The sequence below is a fragment of the Pleurodeles waltl genome, chromosome 7, assembly GCF_031143425.1.
Source record: "Pleurodeles waltl isolate 20211129_DDA chromosome 7, aPleWal1.hap1.20221129, whole genome shotgun sequence".
Taxonomy (NCBI): domain Eukaryota; kingdom Metazoa; phylum Chordata; class Amphibia; order Caudata; family Salamandridae; genus Pleurodeles; species Pleurodeles waltl.
The window spans coordinates 304,893,416-304,918,143 of NC_090446.1; positions in this window are offsets into that span (position 1 = coordinate 304,893,416).

Below are 24,728 nucleotides of genomic sequence, written 5' to 3' on the forward strand. Positions count from 1 at the left end.
GAGCTAATGCTGGTAGGTTTCCTTTCATCTGCTGTTCAATGTCCTATCTACTCCACCTATGGTGTTTTTTTTAAAGATCTTATTCAGATTCAGATTTGGACTCTAAATCTTTCTTTTTGCCCCCCACTAAATTTAAAAACGTCTTTTCCACATCAGTCATTGAAAAAGTCAAATGATATCTGTGTGAATATGCAGTGTCTAATAGTTTGAGAGGTACAAATAGTTTTCTGCTATTTCCTTTAAAATAAGGATTTTCATTCAGATGTTTGAACATAGGGACTTCTGAAAGGACCAAATCATAATTTGAAAAACAACATTATTGAAAACTACCCATTCTATAAAATATACTCAACAAACGACTACAAGGAACTCCATGTGTCAAAGGAATATGGTGATAAGTGATGGCCTCTGAAACGGAAGCAGGTAATGGCATAGAAACATAGCAATCCTTTGCATCCATAGTATCAATATATTCATAAAGCAACCTCAAATATGTGTTTGCAGAATAATCTCCTATAGAATCATCTACATGCAGAGGATTATTATCTAATCTATATAAACCACTAACTCTAGGACTCAGTGTTTGTGGGGGAACAGTAGACAATATCTAATTTGCTGCTGAAGGGGTAGGAGAAAATGTTCCTGTCAATAAAAAGATTAGTACTACAAGGATAACAAGCACACTTGCACCTAATATGTACCTATATCTGTGAGTTTGGTTAGCTTCTATGATTTTTCTAAAATTAGATCTTCAAATTGGAACACAGCAGCAACAGAGTATTCTCCGTCAATTCCACCTGTGTACATTGGCAATACAAAACCCAAGTAATGAACAACAATGAATATTTTACAAGGTGTTCGTGAGTCTTTCTTAGCCCCACTCCTTGTTCTTCTAAAGGAAAACCTTTTGCTCCTTCACATATGCTTCGGGCCTCGGTAACTTTCTTAATTCCCTAACAAAGTCAATGGAAAGTCTCTAAAATATGCACAGTTCAAATTCACTAATAATGACATCCAGAATGAAATGTCTCAACCTACTCAGCAGCGCAGGAATCTCAAAATAGAATACAAGCACAATGTTCAGTTAAAGGAGGTTCAGTTGATCTACAGTGTGATCCAAAAACTCCCAGAATTTTCTCTCTCTTTCATCTGCAGCAAAGTATGTCCGTTTAGGTGAAGAGTACCTCCAACATGGTACTCTTGTTCTCTTTGACTTCCTCAATATCAGTTCTTCGTTCTCACTTTCACTTATAGCAGAGTTTGCAGTATCCTCAGGAATTCTCTGAGGAACATGCACAGGCAGATTCAACTTTTCTCTTTCTTGTCTTCTGGGTCAACGGTCTCTGGATTCCACTCACTTCCTCAGAATAGTAGGTCCTTCGTCAGGGTCTAATTCTGAAGTTGTCTCATTCACCGTGCAGAACGAGACCCTCCTGTTTCACTTTCAACTGTAGATCTCTCCAAGACCCCGCTCAGACCAACACTTGCTGTTTCAGATTCTGGGCCTGATTTAGAAGTCAGCAGATGGTTTACACCGTCACAATGGTGATGGATATCCCATCCACCATCACAACAATTACAGATATCCCCTCCGCCAAAATATAAATCCCATTATGTCCTATGGGATTTATATTTCGGCGGACGGGATATCCATCACCTTTGTGACCGAGTAACCCATCAGTCAAGTTCTAAAACAGTTTGCTCATCGACAGCTTGACTAACCTGCTCCTGTTGTCTCTCAGTCAACACTGGTACTTCTGGAGCAGGTGCTGTCACATTTAGGGGACACTCAACTTGGTGAGTATTGGAAGCATGGATCCAATTAGGGAGATCCTTACCTTTTACTGCTGTTGTGCTTGTAGCTGTGGTGGGCTTGATAAGGCACACATCAACAAGGCTTCAATCACATCTTCCTTACATGTTTCTTCATCAGGACCCCTTCACCGGGACTGAGGTCATGGCGCCGTTCCAGATGCGGAGGGGCTGTGGCTGCTCTGACCTGATGAGTCACAGAATGCACCATGTCAGCTAGCCTTTTACAGTAGTCAAGGACAATATCATCTGCAATTTTCAGAGGTGCATTTGCAGGAATAGCTGGCAATCACATAGCTCTGTTCATGATGATCTCATGGAAAGACAGTCTTGTCTTCTGATCAGGCACACTGCGAAGACTCATCAACAGAAGAGGCAAAGCATCAGGCTATTTCAAAGATGTTAAAGTACACACTTTTGCCTGTCTGGATTTCAGCATCCCATTCACCTGTTCAACAAGACCTGAAGCCTCAGGTCTTTAGCTGCAATGTAGTCTCTCTTCCACTTGCCATGCTGCGCACAGCAACCTCATGACCTCATCATTAAAATCAGTCCTTTGATCCGATTCCAGAGAAGTCAGAAAGCCAAACCTGGGTATCAATTCTCTCAACAACAGTTTTGCTACAGTGTGGCTGTCATTTCTTCTGGTCTGGTAAGCTTCAACACAATGCTAGAACATACATACAATCACCCGGACATATTTCTGCCAGTTAGAAACAGGCATCTCGATAAAATCCAACTGCATCCTATTAAAGGGTTCTCCTGATCTTCCTATATGACTTAGGCCCTCATTATAAACATGGCAGTCTGGGCTGCCATGCCGCCACCGGCATGGCGGCCCAGACCGCCATATAATATTCGTGGCAGAACTGCCACTTGTGTAACTCCATCACCGCCAGGCTTCTGCCGCCAGGCAGCCTGGCAATGGCAGAGTTACATATCTGACAGGGCAGCGCTGCAAGCAGCACTGCCCGCCGGATAATGTTCCTGATTCCACCAGCCTTTCCCTGGCGGTGTACCCCACCAGGGAAAGGCTGGCAGAATGGGTGCCTCGAGGCCCCCCTGGGGGCCCCTGCTCTGCCCATACACTTGGCATTTACGGGCAGTGACATGCGCGACGGGTGCTTCTGCACCTGCCACACAGCTACATTGACGCGGACTCCATATGGAGCCGGCGTCAATGTACAGGCCCTTCATTCAGCTGGGCCGGCTGAATGTACATAATGTGGCCGTCTGGGTCTTCTGCGCTCTGGCGGTCTTTTATTGACTGCCAGCGCCGAACACGGTGGGTTTTCTCGCTGAGTTCGTAATGAGGGCTTTAGTTTTCCTGCAGTTCTCTTCCCAACGTTGTTCTGCTGGCACACAACACATATGTGGCACAAAGATTCAACCATCAATCTGAATTTGGGATTAAACCATGCTTGCCTGAACAACATCACCATGGCATCTCTGCCAACATGAGGCGGATCATGGAAATGCCTAGTCATTGGCGGGAACAACCTATTCAGCAACACCGGCCTTCCATCCATTAAAACCCAAATGTCACCATCTCTCTTAACACAGCCTGCTCTGACCCAACTCTGCTGTTCGCCCTGGAGCCTTGTTATCTCTTCCCATGTTTCTGCAGTTGTTAACTAAAGTTTGTAGGTAGTCTCAACCATTCCTTTATTTGCATACTCTCCATTAAAAGTACAGAGAGTGTGTGCACAGTACTTTGTGACCTCATCAGCATAATTCTTACTTAATGTTACATGATCATTTTCACTATGATGTGTAGGGTACTTGACCACTGCAACCTGTTTAGGCCACTGCAACACTTTAAAAAGATTCCTTTGCTTCAGATTAGGGATACAGATTAGGGATCCAGAAGATGTAATGAACTCTCGCTGGAACCACAACTTTTCCAAGTCATGAACAAAACCAAAGCAGTGTTGACTATCTGTAAAAATTGTCCCCTCCAGTTGGTCTGAAACACAGCATGCCCTCGTAAAAGTGATCAATTCAGCCACTTGTGCAGAAATTATTCTTTGAAGTCAGGAAGCTTCAAAAACTCATGAAATGGTGCAGACTGCTCTCAGACTTCCTCCATTGTCTGTAAACATGAGCCATCAATATACAGCACAAAATCAGATTCAGGTAGTGGATCATCTCCTATATCCGGTCTCTGCTTGGTGCATAGTTCAGTGACATCGAGACAATCATGATCCACTTCACATTCATCATTTTCATGGTCAGGTGAAAGTAACAGGGTGGCAGGGTTTAGAACATCACAGTGCTTTGCAGTCACATTTTCTGCTGCAAGGATAATTTGTTCATATTTAATAAAACGCTACTTGTCAAAAGCTGGGTTCTAGTCCTTGTCAACAACTCAACTGAATGAGCAACATAAACAATTAATGGGTGCCCATTAACTATGTTTTCAAACTTCTCGATGCTGACACTAATGGCCACCACCACTTTATGGCAACCTGGCAGTGCAGAAACTACATGATCAAGGCTACAGGTTTCTCTGTAATTATGTAAGCACTGAGAGAGCACAGCCCTCCCTTTCACTGCAGAAAAGTGCAAGTGACGTATTGTAATATGACATTCCCAGTGCTGCGGCACAACTGAGACTTTTTTCCCTCAGCTCTAGAAAGGCAATCAAGCAGTTGTTATCCCAAGATACTGGATCAGGCACATCTGTGTGTCAGCCTCTCCAAAGGCTTGGCCTCTAGGGAAAAGCTGGGTATCCACTGGCGACAGCAGCCTACCATTTCAAAAATACATCCTGACCTCTCTGGGTAGTTGGCAGATTCAGCCCCATATTTATACTTGGTTTGCGCTGAATTAGCGTAATTTGCTTTTACGCTAATTCAGCGCAAACCTAGCTCCATATTTATACCTTGGCTCTAGACATGTCTAGCGCCAAAGTTATGGAGTTAACATCGTTTTCTGGATGTTAAAACCTACCTTGCATCAATGAGATGCAAGGTAGACGTTACCGTCCAGAAAAGGACGATATGGCCTTCGCGCCATATTTATCCCCCTCCGTGCTAAAATCCAGTGCGGGGGATGGGGGCCTTAAATAATGGCGCTACGCTTTCTTAGTGCAATTATTTAACGCCTAGGTATGGGCAAGCGTAAGGGAAACTCTAGGCATATTTCCATAGTCAGAGACTATGGAAAGTGCCCATAGGTGCCCTTCCCTGGCCCCAGGGACACCCCCCACCCACCCCCACCCACACCAGAGGGACACCACAGGATGGGGGACCCATCCCAGGTAAGTCCCAGTAAGTATTTTTTATTTTTCCTCACTCTGGGGCCCTGACTTGGGGCCCCCTGCACGACGCTGGCCCCAATGGCCATGCCTAGGGGTCATTTGTCCCCAGGGCATGGCCATTGGGGTGGTGGGCATGGCTCCTGTCTTTACTAAGACAGGAGCCATGTCCATGGGGGTAGCGCACCATAAAATGGTGCTACACTGCTTAGAGGCATTTTTCTGCCTCTAAACAGTGTAGCGCCATAATTCGGTGCACAGGCCCCGGTTTCCCCTACACCTCCCCCACCCTGTTAGCGTCCTTTCCAAGGACGCTAATGGAGCATTAGCGCAGACTAGAGCCATTCCATAAATATGGCACTCAGCCGGCATCTTGGAATGGTGATAGCCGGCTCTTTACTTTTTCACGCAAAACTGCGCTATCGCAGTTTTGTGTGAAAAAGTATCAATCTGGCCCTCAGTTTCACAATTGCCAAAATCCTCTCTTGTGTCATTTTTCTTGCTCCTTTCTCAATGTGATATCTGAGATATTGATCCTCTTTCCGATAATCCTATAACTTTTCCGGTCATTACGACCCCAGTGGTCGGTGTAATAGTGGAGGTATTACTGCCAACAGGCTGGCGGTACATACCTCCACTATTATGATATTGGCGGTTTGGCCAAAGCCAAACTGACAAGTTAACCCACGACTGCCATGGCGGTAACGACCGCCGAGCTGCAGACTCGAGTCTCCAGCCTGGCAGCCATCAGTAGGCCGTCCATGATATTTTGACACCACCCACCGCCATGGTTTCCATGGTTTCTGTACCGCCACGGAAACCAAGGCGGTAGGCACTATCAGTGCCAGGGAATTCCTTCCCTGGCAGTGATAGGGGTCTCCATGCCCCCTCCCCTTCCCCAGAGACCTCCCCCACTCTCCCCCTCCCCCCACATTTACACACGTACATGCACATACATACACACCCATACACACACGCAAACACATATTCACCCACGCATGCGTGCACTTATGCACACTCACAGCATCACTCACAAACATACATCCAGGCATACAGACAATCAAATGACACAACATGCACGTACACACACACCCACTCATGCACCCATGCATTACACACACATGCATGCATTCACACACAGTCACACACACCCCACACACGCACACAACACCCCCCCCACCTCTCCTGTCGGAGAACCTGACTTACCTGCTTGCAGGGGGTCCTGTGGGAGGAGACGTGACGCGGCACTGCTGCCAGCAGCAGCGTCCACCAGCAAAACACCGCCAGGCCGTATCATGGAACATGATATGGTAGGTGGTGTTTGCAGTGCCACCTTGCCGCCATGACCGTCGCCGGAATTCCGCCAGCCTTCCGGCGGAATTCCATCTACGGTCATAATTCCATGGACGGTCGGTAGCCACGGCGACGGTATGTTGGCGCCAATGTCACAATGAGGCCCTTTATGTCCATTCTCAGCCAGGTGGTTCAGCAATGCAATGGTATCTTGTTTACAGGTTTCTTAAGCATTCAAAGCCACCAATAGGTCATTGATGTACTGAATTGGGACTGAATTACAAGGTATGACCAGGGACTCCAGATTCTGCTTCAGAATGTGCTGGAAATGGAGACGCTCTTAGTATACCCTTGTGGGACTTGGCACCAAGCCAAGATACAATTTCCAAACCGAAATGCAAAGAAGAACTGACTATCCTCATGCAACGGCATCAAAAAGAAAGCTTTTCACCAATTAATGACTGTAAACTACTTTGCCTCACATGGAATCTGAAACATAATCACAGCTGGATTCGGTTGCATGGTACAACAGGGGACAACAATGTTGCCCACGTTTCGCATGTTCTGCACAATGCTGTTAATGGGTGAATTGCAGGGACTTCTCATTAGCTCCTTCAAGATTCCTTGTTGAATCATTCACTCAATCACTAGAGTTATCTCAGCAATCATTTCAGTTGTTAGATTGTATTGGTACATTCGTGGGTATTCAACATTTGGTTTCACAGCAAATCAAACAGGTCCAACACCCTTGATCAATTTAACATACTTTCCCGAAAAATCTCACACCTTAGACCTGACTGTCTTTTTAAGGTCTGGTGGCAAATTGTCAATGGTTAACAGAGTAAACAGTGCAGTGTTAGACCCATCATTCGCTAATTTAAAGACAACGTCCTCATCATCGGTTTGCATCTCTGTGCCTTTCGGCGTACAAGAGATGACTCAATTTAATTTGCAAAGGAGATCCCTCTCTAGAAGACTCGCCTGACTAGAATCACACACCACAAATTGGTGATTCTCTTCAAGAGACCCTATTTTCACAGACACTTGTGCAGTTTTTGGGGTTGTTATTTGTTTATTTGCTACTCCTATAACTTGGACCAGGGATACATTTGGAACTTTTACTGTCCTCAAATTAGAATGGGTAGCACCAGCCTCAACCAAAAAGGACACGGGGTGACCATTCACTTCACCATCTACGAATAGGCCACTCTGGTCAAGTATGCACTCTTCCTACCACCTCAGTCACTGTCAGTCTGACTGATTGGAGCCATAGTTCCCAAATGTCTTAAACATAGGAAAATGTTGGAAGGGATTATTTTCTTGAGACACATTTGATTTCATGTTGGGAATTTCATTCAAATTTAATCTGGGGCCATTCACATTTTGCTGTGGTATTTGGGGTTGTGGAACCTGCATCACTGGAGATTGTAATACATCAGAATTCTGTCCTCTCTGTCTCTGCACATTTTGTATCTGCAGTGCCGGCTGCCGCAAATGTTAAGGGGGGGCAGGGCGATGACAGGGAGCATGGGAGAAAAAACACTTACCATTGTCGTCAACGCTGCCACCTCCTGCAGCCTCGCTCCTCTTGTGGTGTCTCAGCATTCACTGGTACACCAGCAAAGACTCCCCAGCAATCTCTGGGCTGCTTTCATGCTAAATCTAGCATAAAAGTAGCATCAGGATCAGTCTGAGCAGCTTGACCTGTGTTCAGACACAATCATGGGGTCTGTGCACTTTCTCCAGCCTGGCTGTGTACACAGCCAGGTTAGAGAAACCTAAGTGCGCATGTGTGTTTGGTAGGCCTAAGACAGCCAGCAAAAAAAACTTGTGCACTTAGGTGCACTCCCTCTTCCTCCCCCCTCCCACCTCTTGTGGCCAAACCCTGCCCCTCCCTGCACTGCTGGCTGAGCCAGCAGATGAAAAATAAAACAATAGTAAGCTATTGTTTTATTTTCAATCTGCTGGCTCTTAGCCGGGGGACAATGCCCCTCCACCATTGCGAAGGAGCCGCCCCTGTGTATCTGTACAGGATTGTTATTCTGGAGTTCTACAATTCCTGAATTCTGGAGCTGATTAGCTGTGTCAAAATGACATTCCCGTTTCCAAGGTCTCAATTTGCTGCATTAGTGACAAGGAATTGTCTTCTTCAGACCACCAACATCCATCCCACATCCAATTGAGACACCTCAACATCACAGTAGTTCCCTGCTGATACACTACTTGCATGGCATTATCATTCCCTAAAAATGACTGGTCTGACTACTTCTTTGAGCAGCTTTCATCTGGGAAACCATTAACTTCTCCTTCAATTTCTTCTGGTTCATCTCAATTTCATCACTACAGTACTTTGATTACCTCAAGATCTCATCAACTGATTTATTCTGCCAACAGATCAAATGCTCTTGAATCATCGTGCTGATTTCAGGTCTCAATCCCGTCAGAAACCTTGATAAAAAATGTCCCATATTCTTTGGTTCCAACGCCTCCATTCCACTATACTGCTTGAATGCTTGCGACAGTCTCTCATAATAAGCATGAATCGACTCTTTGGTTCCTGGGTCGTTCTGTTAATTTTGATCCAATCTATATCTTGGGGCAGAACCTTTGACTTTAAGAATGACAGCACCTGTTGATACTTTTTGGCCTTTCGTCACTAGATTTCTTGGCCATTCTGACTCAGGCCATTGAACGGCTCTTTTACATTCTGCCCACAAATCACTCTGAGCTACTATGTGAAACAGAGTATTCAAATCAATCCACAAAACCTGTGAGATCTTCACAAAACTTGCTTGTACTACTCCACCGGATTTTCCCTCAGTTTTGGAAAGTCATTAGTGAATAATGCAAGAACACTTCTACTTCAAGGAACAGATCCTCCACCAGGCACTTTACTCAATGGGGAATTTGTTGCACCTTCCTTTCCCACTACAGGAGGTGGTGGTTCTCCTGTTTGTTTCTTTGGTTCTTTCTTTTTTACCCATCAAGTTATCCATTTATCCAGCTCATTCCATTTCTGAATGTTTTGAATTAACTCTTTCATTTATATTTTAATCGCTGACGTTCTCATAGAGACAATATCTTCCTCATAAAAAAATATACAATAGCTCTTCTGCAAAGTTTTGATCTTATTCAAGTCTACCTCATATCTTTGAGCCAGCTCGGATAATTTGTCATAAACTTATCCTGCACATCTGGTAATATCCTTGTGAGAAAGTAACCTCTTTCTAGCCTTGTTACCCCCACTTTTGGCCTGTTTGTGAGTGTATGTCAGGGTGTTTTCACTGTCTCACTGGGATCCTGCTAGCCAGGGCCCAGTGCTCATAGTGAAAACCCTATGTTTTCAGTATGTTTGTTATGTGTCACTGGGACCCTGCTAGTCAGGACCCCAGTGCTCATAAGTTTGTGGCCTATATGTATGTGTTCCCTGTGTGGTGCCTAACTGTCTCACTGAGGCTCTGCTAACCAGAACCTCAGTGGTTATGCTCTCTCATTACTTTCAAATTGTCACTAACAGGCTAGTGACCAATTTTACCAATTTACATTGGCATACTGGAACACCCTTATAATTCCCTAGTATATGGTACTGAGGTACCCAGGGTATTGGGGTTCCAGGAGATCCCTATGGGCTGCAGCATTTCTTTTGCCACCCATAGGGAGCTCTGACAATTCTTACACAGGCCTGCCACTGCAGCCTGAGTGAAATAACGTCCACGTTATTTCACAGCCATTTTACACTGCACTTAAGTAACTTATAAGTCACCTATATGTCTAACCTTTACCTGGTAAAGGTTAGGTGCAAAGTTACTTAGTGTGAGGGCACCCTGGCACTAGCCAAGGTGCCCCCACATTGTTCAGGGCCAATTCCCCGGACTTTGTGAGTGCGGGGACACCATTACACGCGTGCACTACATATAGGTCACTACCTATATGTAGCTTCACAATGGTAACTCCGAATATGGCCATGTAACATGTCTATGATCATGGAATTGCCCCCTCTATGCCATCCTGGCATAGTTGGCACAATCCCATGATCCCAGTGGTCTGTAGCACAGACCCTGGTACTGCCAAACTGCCTTTCCTGGGGTTTCACTGCAGCTGCTGCTGCTGCCAACCCCTCAGACAGGTTTCTGCCCTCCTGGGGTCAAGCCAGGCTTGTCCCAGGATGGCAGAACAAAGGACTTCCTCTGAGAGAGGGTGTTACACCCTCTCCCTTTGGAAAATGGTGTGAAGGCAGGGGAGGAGTAGCCTCCCCCAGCCTCTGGAAATGCTTTCTTGGGCACAGATGTGCCCAATTCTGCATAAGCCAGTCTACACCGGTTCAGGGGACCCCTTAGCCCTGCTCTGGCGTGAAACTGGACAAAGGAAAGGGGAGTGACCACTCCCCTGACCTGCACCTCCCCTGGGAGGTGTCCAGAGCTCCTCCAGTGTGCTCCAGACCTCTGCCATCTTGGAAACAGAGGTGCTGCTGGCACACTGGACTGCTCTGAGTGGCCAGTGCCACCAGGTGACGTCAGAGACTCCTTCTGATAGGCTCCTTCAGGTGTTGCTAGCCTATCCTCTCTCCTAGGTAGCCAAACCCTCTTTTCTGGCTATTTAGGGTCTCTGTCTCTGGGGAAACTTTAGATAACGAGTGCAAGAGCTCATCCGAGTTCCTCTGCATCTCTCTCTTCACCTTCTGCCAAGGAATCGACTGCTGACCGCGCTGGAAGCCTGCAAAACTGCAACATAGTAGCAAAGACGACTACTGCAACTCTGTAACGCTGATCCTGCCGCCTTCTCGACTGTTTTCCTGGTGGTGCATGCTGTGGGGGTAGTCTGCCTCCTCTCTGCACTAGAAGCTCCGAAGAAATCTCCCGTGGGTCGACGGAATCTTCCCCCTGCAACCGCAGGCACCAAAAAGCTGCATTACCGGTCCCTTGGGTCTCCTCTCAGCACGACGAGCGAGGTCCCTCGAATCCAGCAACTCTGTCCAAGTGACTCCCACAGTCCAGTAACTCTTCAGTCCAAGTTTGGTGGAGGTAAGTCTTTGCCTCACCTCGCTAGACTGCATTGCTGTGAACCGCGACTTTTGCAGCTACTCCGGCCTCCGTGCACTTCCGGCGGAAATCCTTTGTGCACAGTCCAGCCTGGGTCCACGGCACTCTAACCTGCATTGCACAACCTCCTAAGTTGTTCTCCGGCGACGTGGGACTTCTTTGTGCGACTTCGGGTAAGCACCATTTCACGCATCCTCGTAGTGCCTGTTTCTGGCACTTCTCTGAGTGCTACCTGCTGCTAAGAGGGCTCCTTGTCTTGCTCGACGTCCCCTCTACCTTCTGGTCCAATTTGCGACCTCCTGGTCCCTCCTGGGCTACAGCAGCATCCAAAAATGTTAACCGCACGATTTGCAACTAGCAAGGCTTGTTGGCGTTCTTTCGGCGGGAAAACACTTCTGCACGACTCTCCACGGCAAGAGGGATCCATCCACCAAAGGGGAAGTCTCTAGCCCTTTTCGTTCCTACAGAAACTGCAGCTTCTTCTGTCCAGTAGAAGCTTCTTTGCACCCGCAGCTGGCATTTCCTGGCCATCTCCGACTTGCTTGTGACTTTTGGACTTGGTCCCCTTGTTCCACAGGTACCCTAGATTGGAAATCCATCATTGTTGCATTGTTGGTTTGTGTCTTTCCTGCATTATTCCTCTAACACGACTTCTTTGTCCTTAGGGGAACTTTAGTGCACTTTGCACTCACTTTTCAGGGTCTTGGGGAGGGTTATTTTTCTAACTCTCACTATTTTCTAATAGTCCCAGCGACCCTCTACAAGGTCACATAGGTTTGGGGTCAATTTGTGGTTCGCATTCCACTTTTGGAGTATATGGTTTGTGTTGCCCCTATCCCTATGTGTCCCCATTGCATCCTATTGTAACTATACATTGTTTGCACTGTTTTCTAAGACTATACTGCATATTTTTGGTATTGTGTACATATATCTTGTGTATATTTCCTATCCTCTCACTGAGGGTACACTCTAAGATACTTTGGCATATTGTCATAAAAATAAAGTACCTTTATTTTTAGTATAACGTGTATTGTGTTTTCTTATGATATTGTGCATATGACACTAAGTGGTACTGTAGTAGCTTCACACGTCTCCTAGTTCAGCCTAAGCTGCTCTGCTAAGCTACCATTATCTATCAGTCTAAGCTGCTAGACACCCTATACACTAATAAGGGATAACTGGGCCTGGTGCAAGGTGCAAGTACCCCTTGGTACTCACTACAAGCCAGTCCAGCCTCCTACATTGGTTGTGCAGTGGTGGGATAAGTTCTTTGAGACTACTTACCACTCTTGTCATTGTACTTTTCATAAGAGAAAAATATACAAAACAAGGTCAGTGTATATACACATAGCCAAAATGTTTTGCATTTCCTCTTTTCACTCTTTTCTAAAGTGCTGAAAAGTACTTCTAAACTTTCAAAAAGTTCTTAAAAGTTTTTAAAGTTTTTTTCTCTGACTTTCTAAAAAGCTCTGACAAACTTTTTTCTCTTTTTCTATCACTTTAACTCTCTCTAAAAATGTCTGGCACGGGCCAAAATGTTGACCTGTCTAAGATTGCATATGATCACCTTAGCTGGAAAGGAGCAAGGAGTCTCTGCATAGAGAGAGGTTTGAGTGTAGGGAAGAATCCTTCCTTGGAACTGTTACTTAATATTCTTAGAGAACAGGATAAGGCTAAAAGTGCCCCATCTGTTGAAAAAGTAGCTAATGGTTCTCAATCTGATCCAGGGACTCCCCCAGGTAAAGGTTCAGGAAAGAAACTTCTTAGCCTTCCCATTACAAGACAGTCTAGCATAGTTGGTACTGAGGTGGAGTCACATCATACAGATGATGTGCTCTCACATTACACTGTCAGCCAAGCTGTTAGGGTGCCCTCTGTAAGGGACAGGTCTCCTTCTGTTCATTCCCATCATACCTCTGTATCTAGAAATGTCCCTCCCACCAACCCTGATGACAGATTGTTAGAAAGGGAACTCAATAAGTTGAGGGTGGAACAAACCAGACTGAAGCTTAAGAAGCAACAGCTGGATTTGGATAGACAGTCTTTAGAATTAGAGAAGGAAAGACAGAAGTTGGGTTTAGAAACCCATGGTGGCAGCAGCAGTATTCCCCATAGTCATCCTGCAAAAGAGCATGATTCCAGGAATCTGCACAAGATAGTTCCCCCTTATAAGGAGGGGGATGACATTAACAAGTGGTTTGCTGCACTTGAGAGGGCCTGTGCTGTACAGGATGTCCCTCAAAGGCAGTGGGCTGCTATCCTATGGCTATCATTTAGTGGAAAAGGTAGGGATAGGCTCCTTACTGTGAAAGAAAATGAAGCTAATGATTACAAAGTTCTTAAGAATGCACTCCTGGATGGTTATGGCTTAACCACTGAACAATACAGGATAAAGTTCAGAGAGACCAAAAAGGAGCCTTCACAAGACTGGGTTGATTTCATTGACCATTCAGTGAAGGCCTTGGAGGGGTGGTTACATGGCAGTAAAGTTACTGATTATGACAGCCTGTATAACTTGATCCTGAGAGAGCATATTCTTAATAATTGTGTGTCTGATTTGTTGCACCAGTACTTGGTGGACTCTGATCTGACCTCTCCCCAAGAATTGGGAAAGAAGGCAGACAAATGGGTCAGAACAAGGGTGAACAGAAAAGTTCATACAGGGGGTGACAAAGAGAACACTAAGAAGAAAGATGGTGAAAAGTCTCAAGATAAGCATGGGGATAAGGGTAAAAGCAAAGATCCCACTTCAAATCTTAAACACTCTTCAGGGGGTGGGGATAAAACAAATTCTTCCTCTTCTTCTCAACCTACACAATTTAAAAAGCCTTGGTGCTTTGTGTGTAAAAATAGAGGCCATAGGCCAGGGGATAAGTCCTGTCCAGGTAAACCCCCTGAGCCTACCACCACTAATACATCAAGCTCTAGTGCCCCTAGCAGTAGTGTACTAGTGGTGGGACTGCTGGCAACAGTCAAGTTAAGGGTGTAGTTGGGTTCACTTTTGGGTCCATAGTAGAAACTGGGGTAGTCAGTCCCAAGACAGTTTCTGTCACACCTAGTGGCATTGGCCTTGCCACACTGGCTGCTTGTCCCCTTACAATGGATAAGTACAGGCAGACAGTTTCAATAAATGGTGTTGAGGCCTTGGCCTACAGGGACACAGGTGCCAGTATCACTTTGGTGACTGAAAACCTGGTGCACCCTGATCAACACATCATTGGACAAAAGTATAAGATTATTGATGTCCATAACTCCACTAAGTTTCTTCCCTTAGCTATAATTCAGTTTAGTTGGGGTGGAGTTACTGGCCCTAAGCAGGTGGTGGTATCACCTAGCTTACCTGTAGACTGTCTCTTAGGTAATGACCTAGAGGCCTCAGGTTGGGCTGATGTAGAATTTTATGCCCATGCAGCCATGCTGGGCATCCCTGAGGAATTGTTCCCTCTCATTTCTACTGAAATGAAAAAGCAAAAGAGAGAAGGCCTGAAAACTCAGGATCCCTCTCCATCAACAGGTAAAAAGGGTATCACAGTATCCCCTAACCACCCTACGATTCAGGATACCATTCCTGTGGTGGGAGAAACCCCTCCTGGGGTGGCACCTGTTCCAAGGGAATCATCAGCTGGCAAAGCTGGACTCCCTGAGGTAGAAGTACCTCTCTGTGGGATAACTAACATTGGTGAGAAAAAGAGCACCATTTTAGTTAACATGGAGCATCCCTCCAACCCTCCCTGAGAAACTTTAGTGCAGAAACTCTGCACTGCCTCACAACACTCAGGACAGAATCCCTGCCCTAGTGTGGAGCTCATAGGACAGCATCCCTGCCCTGCTCCAACTCAAGAGAAACAGAATCCCTGTTCTCTCTTCCAGCCATATGGACAAAGTTTTTGCCCAGCTGTGGCTTTACTGAGACAGCATCCCTGTCTGGCATTTCCATCATTACAAATAGGTTCAGTGGATAATTCCCACTGCTCTAAACTAAAACTTACTGATAGAAACTCTGAAAACACATCTTCACATTGTTGCTTAGCTAAAAAACTTCAAACAGGGTGGTTTACATCCCCACAGGGAAGTAACCATATAGTGGATGATAAAGGGAGTAACCAGTCTATTGCAGAGCTACTCTCTACTTATCACCACTTAGACAATAAAGTCTCAACTGGCCAAGGTTAGCCTTATTGTCCTTCGTTTGGGGGGGTTGTGTGAGAAAGTAACCTCTTTCTAGCCTTGTTACCCCCACTTTTGGCCTGTTTGTGAGTGTATGTCAGGGTGTTTTCACTGTCTCACTGGGATCCTGCTAGCCAGGGCCCAGTGCTCATAGTGAAAACCCTATGTTTTCAGTATGTTTGTTATGTGTCACTGGGACCCTGCTAGTCAGGACCCCAGTGCTCATACGTTTGTGGCCTATATGTATGTGTTCCCTGTGTGGTGCCTAACTGTCTCACTGAGGCTCTGCTAACCAGAACCTCAGTGGTTATGCTCTCTCATTACTTTCAAATTGTCACTAACAGGCTAGTGACCAATTTTACCAATTTACATTGGCATACTGGAACACCCTTATAATTCCCTAGTATATGGTACTGAGGTACCCAGGGAATTGGGGTTCCAGGAGATCCCTATGGGCTGCAGCATTTCTTTTGCCACCCATAGGGAGCTCTGACAATTCTTACACAGGCCTGCCACTGCAGCCTGAGTGAAATAACGTCCACGTTATTTCACAGCCATTTTACACTGCACTTAAGTAACTTATAAGTCACCTATATGTCTAACCTTTACCTGGTAAAGGTTAGGTGCAAAGTTACTTAGTGTGAGGGCACCCTGGCACTAGCCAAGGTGCCCCCACATTGTTCAGGGCCAATTCCCCGGACTTTGTGAGTGCGGGGACACCATTACACGCGTGCACTACATATAGGTCACTACCTATATGTAGCTTCACAATGGTAACTCCGAATATGGCCATGTAACATGTCTATGATCATGGAATTGCCCCCTCTATGCCATCCTGGCATAGTTGGCACAATCCCATGATCCCAGTGGTCTGTAGCACAGACCCTGGTACTGCCAAACTGCCTTTCCTGGGGTTTCACTGCAGCTGCTGCTGCTGCCAACCCCTCAGACAGGTTTCTGCCCTCCTGGGGTCAAGCCAGGCTTGTCCCAGGATGGCAGAACAAAGGACTTCCTCTGAGAGAGGGTGTTACACCCTCTCCCTTTGGAAAATGGTGTGAAGGCAGGGGAGGAGTAGCCTCCCCCAGCCTCTGGAAATGCTTTCTTGGGCACAGATGTGCCCAATTCTGCATAAGCCAGTCTACACCGGTTCAGGGGACCCCTTAGCCCTGCTCTGGCGTGAAACTGGACAAAGGAAAGGGGAGTGACCACTCCCCTGACCTGCACCTCCCCTGGGAGGTGTCCAGAGCTCCTCCAGTGTGCTCCAGACCTCTGCCATCTTGGAAACAGAGGCGCTGCTGGCACACTGGACTGCTCTGAGTGGCCAGTGCCACCAGGTGACGTCAGAGACTCCTTCTGATAGGCTCCTTCAGGTGTTGCTAGCCTATCCTCTCTCCTAGGTAGCCAAACCCTCTTTTCTGGCTATTTAGGGTCTCTGTCTCTGGGGAAACTTTAGATAACGAGTGCAAGAGCTCATCCGAGTTCCTCTGCATCTTTCTCTTCACCTTCTGCCAAGGAATCGACTGCTGACCGCGCTGGAAGCCTGCAAAACTGCAACATAGTAGCAAAGACGACTACTGCAACTCTGTAACGCTGATCCTGCCGCCTTCTCGACTGTTTTCCTGGTGGTGCATGCTGTGGGGGTAGTCTGCCTCCTCTCTGCACTAGAAGCTCCGAAGAAATCTCCTGTGGGTCGACGGAATCTTCCCCCTGCAACCACAGGCACCAAAAAGCTGCATTACCGGTCCCTTGGGTCTCCTCTCAGCACGACGAGCAAGGTCCCTCGAATCCAGCAACTCTGTCCAAGTGACTCCCACAGTCCAGTGACTCTTCAGTCCAAGTTTGGTGGAGGTAAGTCCTTGCCTCACCTCGCTAGACTGCATTGCTGGGAACCGCGACTTTTGCAGCTACTCCGGCCTCCGTGCACTTCTGGCGGAAATCCTTTGTGCACAGTCCAGCCTTGGTCCACGGCACTCTAACCTGCATTGCACGACCTCCTAAGTTGTTCTCCGGCGACGTGGGACTTCTTTGTGCGACTTCGGGTGAGCACCGTTTCACGCATCCTCGTAGTGCCTGTTTCTGGCACTTCTCCAGGTGCTACCTGCTGCTAAGAGGGCTCCTTGTCTTGCTCGACGTCCCCTCTACCTCCTGGTCCAATTTGCGACCTCCTGGTCCCTCCTGGGCTACAGCAGCATCCAAAGACGTTAATCGCACAATTTGCAACTAGCAAGGCTTGTTGGCGTTCTTTCGGCGGGAAAACACTTCTGCACGACTCTCCACGGCAAGAGAGATCCGTCCACCAAAGGGGAAGTCTCTAGCCCTTTTCGTTCCTACAGAAACTGCAGCTTCTTCTGTCCAGTAGAAGCTTCTTTGCACCCGCAGCTGGCATTTCCTGGCCATCTGCCCATCTCCGACTTGCTTGTGACTTTTGGACTTGGTCCCCTTGTTCCACAGGTACCCTAGATTGGAAATCCATCGTTGTTGCATTGTTGGTTTGTGTCTTTCCTGCATTATTCCTCTAACACGACTTCTTTGTCCTTAGGGGAACTTTAGTGCACTTTGCACTCACTTTTCAGGGTCTTGGGGAGGGTTATTTTTCTAACTCTCACTATTTTCTAATAGTCCCAGCGACCCTCTACAAGGTCACATAGGTTTGGGGTCCATTCGTGGTTCGCATTCCACTTTTGGAGTATATGGTTTGTGTTGCCCCTATCCCTATGTGTCCCCATTGCATCCTATTGTAATTATACATTGTTTGCACTGTTTTCTAAGACTATACTGCATATTTTTGGTATTGTGTACATATATCTTGTGTATATTTCCTATCCTCTCACTGAGGGTACACTCTAAGATACTTTGGCATATTGTCATAAAAATAAAGTACCTTTATTTTTAGTATAACTGTGTATTGTGTTTTCTTATGATATTGTGCATATGACACTAAGTGGTACTGTAGTAGCTTCACACGTCTCCTAGTTCAGCCTAAGCTGCTCTGCTAAGCTACCATTATCTATCAGCCTAAGCTGCTAGACACCCTATACACTAATAAGGGATAACTGGGCCTGGTGCAAGGTGCAAGTACCCCTTGGAACTCACTACAAGCCAGTCCAGCCTCCTACAATCCTGACACATGAACGCAAGTTCATTTTCATGATAAGTATCACAACAAGTCATTGCAAGGTTCCCGCTAATCATCTCATCCAATTCTAACTTTAATTTTGCCACATCCACCAGGTTCTCTCTCACCGGTGACTGATTTGTTCCCTGACTCACCTCAGTACTCACACTTTCTCTTGAAGGAGATTCAGCATTAATAGCCACCGCCGCGCATTTATTTCCTTAGCGTTAAGACTCCATGTCACTACAGGGACTTCAGACATATTTCCATCTCCATGGTCACCGCTATTAAAATTTAAATGCGGTTCCCATATGGAGGTTCCAGAAGTTGGCATTCTTTCATATGTACCTATGCACCCTGAAGAATTCAAGGTTGAATTGCCACTCAACACATATGGAGAGTGTAATATCTGACCCACCAACTGCACCAGGGTCAGCCAAATTATATGTTTTTTCCCCTGGGAAATCAGGGTTATACATGGGGATCACAAGACCAACAGTAAATGGGACAGTAAGAGCATCAACATTATTTTTGGTGACAGAATCAGCAGGAGCATGAATGCCTGAACCCTCTTCTCTTGGTTCATAATGTATATTTGCCGGAGTAACTTCCACAGCACCAGGAGTCCCATTTACAGAGGCATCAGCTAATCCAACCTTTCTACCTCTACTTGTGCCATTTACCGCTCCTCCGAGTCTCATTTCACATGGTTGGATGTCCTGTGAATAGTACATCTAGAAGGCTGTCCCCAGAGTCACTATCATTAACCTCACTCACATTATATGGTTCCTTTCACTTTCTCTCCTTTTGTTTCTTGTCTCTTTTCCTTTCCTTCTTGCCCTCAAATGCTTCTATCATCAAGGGTGATTAGAATCTAACTACCTCTATCATATCAGTTCTCTATTTTTTTTGTTCAGCATCTGATTTACCATCTGCATAGGTGTGCACTGCTCTTGAGCTTCTCCCTGATATTTCTCTTTCTCTCTAGCATGAGCAGCACGTTCCCAGGCATTAAACACTTTATATTGTGCAGGTCTAGGAGGTGGTTTCATCTGGTAAAATACCGTCCTCAAGGATTTAATGATTTTCAAATTGAACGTGCCATAACATGGAAACCGCAAGGCACCTTCTTTTTCTGTGATCTTGTGCCATTGACCACGTCAAATACATGTCTGGAGTCCTATTTTGTTCCCATATAATGACCTGGGGTATCCTTGGGAGGTGCCTCTTCTCACTCTCTGCTAGGTATAGGCATGTCTCATGTAAACAAACCTCATATTGCCTTGACACTATTCATTTTTCAACCAAATATCAATAATCACAAACAGATTTTTTTCCAGACCAGGAAGTAACTCTTTATCCATAATTTCTTGTTCAATAGTCACATCCAAATACAGCTTGTGGCCCTTGTGATGTCCACAACCAATACAAGTGCAGCAGTACACCAACTGACCAAAACCAGTGTGGCACACTGTGACATCAATCTCAGTCCTTGCAGCGGCTCACCCTCCTTTACGATCTATACGCACACATTTCCCTCAACATCAAACACATATAACAAAATACAATACAATAACCTTTGTCTGCTCCACTAAAGAAGTAACAGTATCCAATCACACAAGAGTATCAAACACTGCGAAAGAAATCTTGACCTGCGGGGTATCATCCAGATCAATATAGGTTCACCTTTCACATTATGATCCACTATACCAGCCTCATCACATTCACGCAAAGATAAGGTCCCCATCTCAATTGTGCCATTGATTACCTCTCACAATAAGCACCTCCATACTTAACAGACAATTACAATTACAGTATGGTGTCTTCTACGCTTTTAAAACCATCCCAGGATCTTAGGTCACGTCAGACCTGATAACAACTTCTTTTGCTAAACACCACACACATGAAAACGTCTCTGCAAAACACAATTCAAACTACACAAAACACCGCATACCAACATGAACCTCTGCAATTTACAACCCTAGTGATACTCACTCCTACACTGCTGATACAGCTCTCTCCTGAATCACCAGAACTGCATCAATCCTCCAAAATCTGGAAATGGGCACTAAGGACGGGGGCGCTGGGGACTAACTAATCTAGAATAAAGGGTTCTAGCTCCCCTTACTTTGGGATCCTAACCATCATCACTCTGTTCCCCTCTGGCGACCCTCAGGCTCATTTTCTTGTTTCTCTTCTCTCAACAAACATTTTTTAGGAATTCCGAGCCATAAAGGCATTTAAAATCAACACTTCAATTTATTTAACAGTGCAACCTACTTTGTCACACATTAAATCTCAGAGTCGGTGATTTGGAGTTCAAAGATTTATTACAAATTTAAGGGCAAACTTATGTAAATGAGTCTCAGACACATGCTATATAAATACAGAATCACTAAAGGTGAAGTAAGGCGTTGAATCAGATTAAATCATACAAGCATAAGGCATACAAGAATCTCCATTAAAGCATTACAGAGGATAAGAAATAAGATTTGGTGATCAGTATACAAGTCAATATCCTCTTGCCTAGGCATTTGAAAACCTCTTTAATCTAAGTATTCTAGCTAAACTAAGATAATCCTAATATTGCAAATGAAAGGAATAATAGGAAAGTGTCAGCATCACAGGATCAGTAGAAGTTCTGATATTCTGATCTGCATAGCATGAAACCACTCAACTAGGTTAAGCATACAGAGGTCAGTACCTGTGTAGGTCCTCTCTCGCCAAAGGGTAAGGGGATCCGTTCTTGACTAGCTAAAAGAATACCAATTTAGACCTTGCAGAACCTTCGAGAATGCACATCATCAACACCAGTAGTTTTCCAACTTCAGTGCACAATTGAAATTGGCACTCTCTCTTAGATCTCATTCCACAAGTTGACGAATATGAGAGCCTCTAGGAGCACAGCAACCAAAAAGGAGTCTTCCTGCTCAGTTCATTAGTGCTCCCTTTGACCTTAACAGAATATCCTCCCATATCCTACTATCTCAAATAAACAGTATGCCTTTCATTAACTGTAGGCTCAGATAGGTGCACCTGCAGAGAATATTCGAAAAGGAGCAAACTCCACATAGAAGATTAGACACACAATCAACATTTCAGGCCTTTAGTCAAACTAGTTTAGTATGATATTTAAATGCACATTCGAAATACATGATTATACGTGCATTTTCAATTAATATCTCAATAACATATGTATTTCATGTAAATATCACCATAATATCTTATTCAAAATACATGAATATAAATGTGCATATACATTGAAATTAAGAAAGTTAAAAATCACTATTTGAACACTTTTATTTAGAAATTATTAATCTTCTACTGTGAATGAACCTTCAATGATACATTGGATACTCAACTTTATATTACTAATATTAAAACACATGATATATGCATTGTTAATTACAATATTGTGCCACTCCTTCAGCGCATAATGGAACAGCCAAAGTTATGCATCCTCAATTTTTGAAATGTATAAAAAACACACTCCTACCCACAGTAGTAATGGAGCTTTGTACAATAATGTAAAATACAGTTTATTTAAAGTATCATTTAATTACAATCAATAAAAGAAAAGACAATCAAGGAAAAATACAATAAAAAAATGAATACCATACAATGCCTCTGCGATCTGTTGATGTATGAAATTTTCATAGACACTTCCTGGAGAAGGCAACCAGAACTTGCATCCTGCGAAGAAGATCTGCCTGGATGCCCAAAGGACTCACCTGTTTGCTTTCTGTGAAGGACTGCTGCCTTGCTGTTGCTCTGCAGGGGTGCAAGGGAAGGATAGTACCAAATGGGACAAAATATATTGTTGCTGAGAGAAAGCCTTGGAGAAAATAGTCCATATTCAGAAGCTTACAGAAAGGGACAGGTGTGCATGTGAGCTCAGTATACAGAGAATGCATCAGGAAAGGGATTAATATATATATATATATATATATAGAAAGAACAACCTTGGAGTGAATAGTTCCTTGCCAGCATTGCTTTTAACCTAATACAGCAAAAATGCCCTTTTTACATACAATGTGGAGAGCTGCACCCTGCCATCCCAATCAGGGACATTTCTTTCTACCGGGCTCTGCCCAATACACAATTCAACTTAATTTGTCAGCTTTTTAGAAGGAATCTGCCACGCCTGTGGTTCTGGCCTTGATTCTATTCCATGGGGCATGGTTTAGTGGTTGGCCATACAATGGTAGACCTTGCACCTACTTCTTAACTTATGAATTAAATATGTGCCAGGTGTTAGAAATGGGGTCTTTGGTTGGCAGTCAGGTTACCCTCACTCTAGTCAGGGTAAGTCACACACAATCCAAATTATTCTGTGCCCACCCTCTGGTTGCTTGGCACTGAGCAGTCAAGCTTAATTTAAAAGGCAATCTGTAAAGTATTTGTGCAGTAATTCATGCAATAACACAGTATAGCACCAGGAAAATATACCACACAGTGTTTAGAAACATATATAATATTTATCTGATAAGATGTAGGTCAAAATAATCAAAATACAATAAGTATATGTTGTGATATCACTGTAAAAGCGATATAAAGGCACTCATTACAACCCTGGCGGTAAATCCCGCTTACCGCCGTGCAGATGGCCGCCAACATGCCGTGGCAGAAATCCGCAACGGGTATTACGACCCACATCTCGTAATCCGCCGCAATACAGACAGCCACACAAGTATGCCACACCAAAGGTCAGTGATAAACTGGCGATAGCAAAACCTACACAGTGACGCCAACAGGAATACGCCCACACTATCACGACCCACGAATCAACGCAGCGGTCATTCAACTGCGGCAATCCATTGGCGGTACACACCGCCACGCTCAAAATACACACACACTTACAAAACACAACCACATTGGACAATTCAAAATATACACACACCTGATACACATACACACACCACACTCACACCACTATAAAACACACACCCACATTACCCACAACCCCTTACAATGACTTTTTTGGAAGAAGCAGGGATAGAGAGAATAGCAAGCACAACACCAGCATCCACAGGCACACAACCCCATCACTCATACAACATCCACGCACCTCAAAGAACACACCCCAACACAACACATCACACAGCACAACAAACATCACCTCACACATCACCCACACCACATTACGGCACCTCAAAGACTCCCCAAGTATTCTGAGGAGGAGCTCAGGGTCATGGTGGAGGAAATCATCTGGGTAGAGCCACATGTATTCGGATCACAGGTGCAGCAGACGTCCATTGCAAGGAAGATGGAGCTATGGTGGAGAATCGTCGACAGGGTCAACTCAGTGGGACAGCACCCCAGAACACGGGATGACATCAGGAAGAGGTGGAAAGACCTACGGGGGAAGGTGCATTCCGTGGTATCTAGACACCAGGTAGCCGTACAGAGGACTGGCGGAGGACCCCCTCCTCCTCCCCCACAACTAACAACATGGGAGGAGCAAGTCTTGGCGATCATGCATCCTGAGGGCCTCGCAGGAGTAGCAGGACGACTGGACTCTGGTAAGTCAAATCTTTACTACTATATCCCCCCAACCCTACCTCACACCCATCACCCCAACACCTCACAGACACCCTACTATCACAACCCACACATCTCTATACCAGGCCCTGCATGTAACACCAATGCATGGAAACCCATTACAGACCTGCATAGACACCCATCACCAAAGCATGTCCAGTAGAGAGAGACTCACCCAGGCCACAAAATCACCCCTCACGCAACGGCCCAGGCGATAATGCTAGCACAGGAGTAGAGGGAAACTCACACATTGCACAAGATGGCGCACACAGATACAATAACTATGCATTTACACCCCAACAGGACCCCTACCCAACGTCACCAGACAGGAGGTGCCAGCCATATCCAGTCCCCCCACAGAAGAGGCCCACAGTGACGACAGCAGCTCTGCACGCCTGGATCAAGATGACCAGTCCGGCCCATCAGGGACCTCTGGACAGTTGGGTCCCCTGCCACAGTCCCAAACCACCACAGAACCTCCCCCCCAGGAAACACCACCACA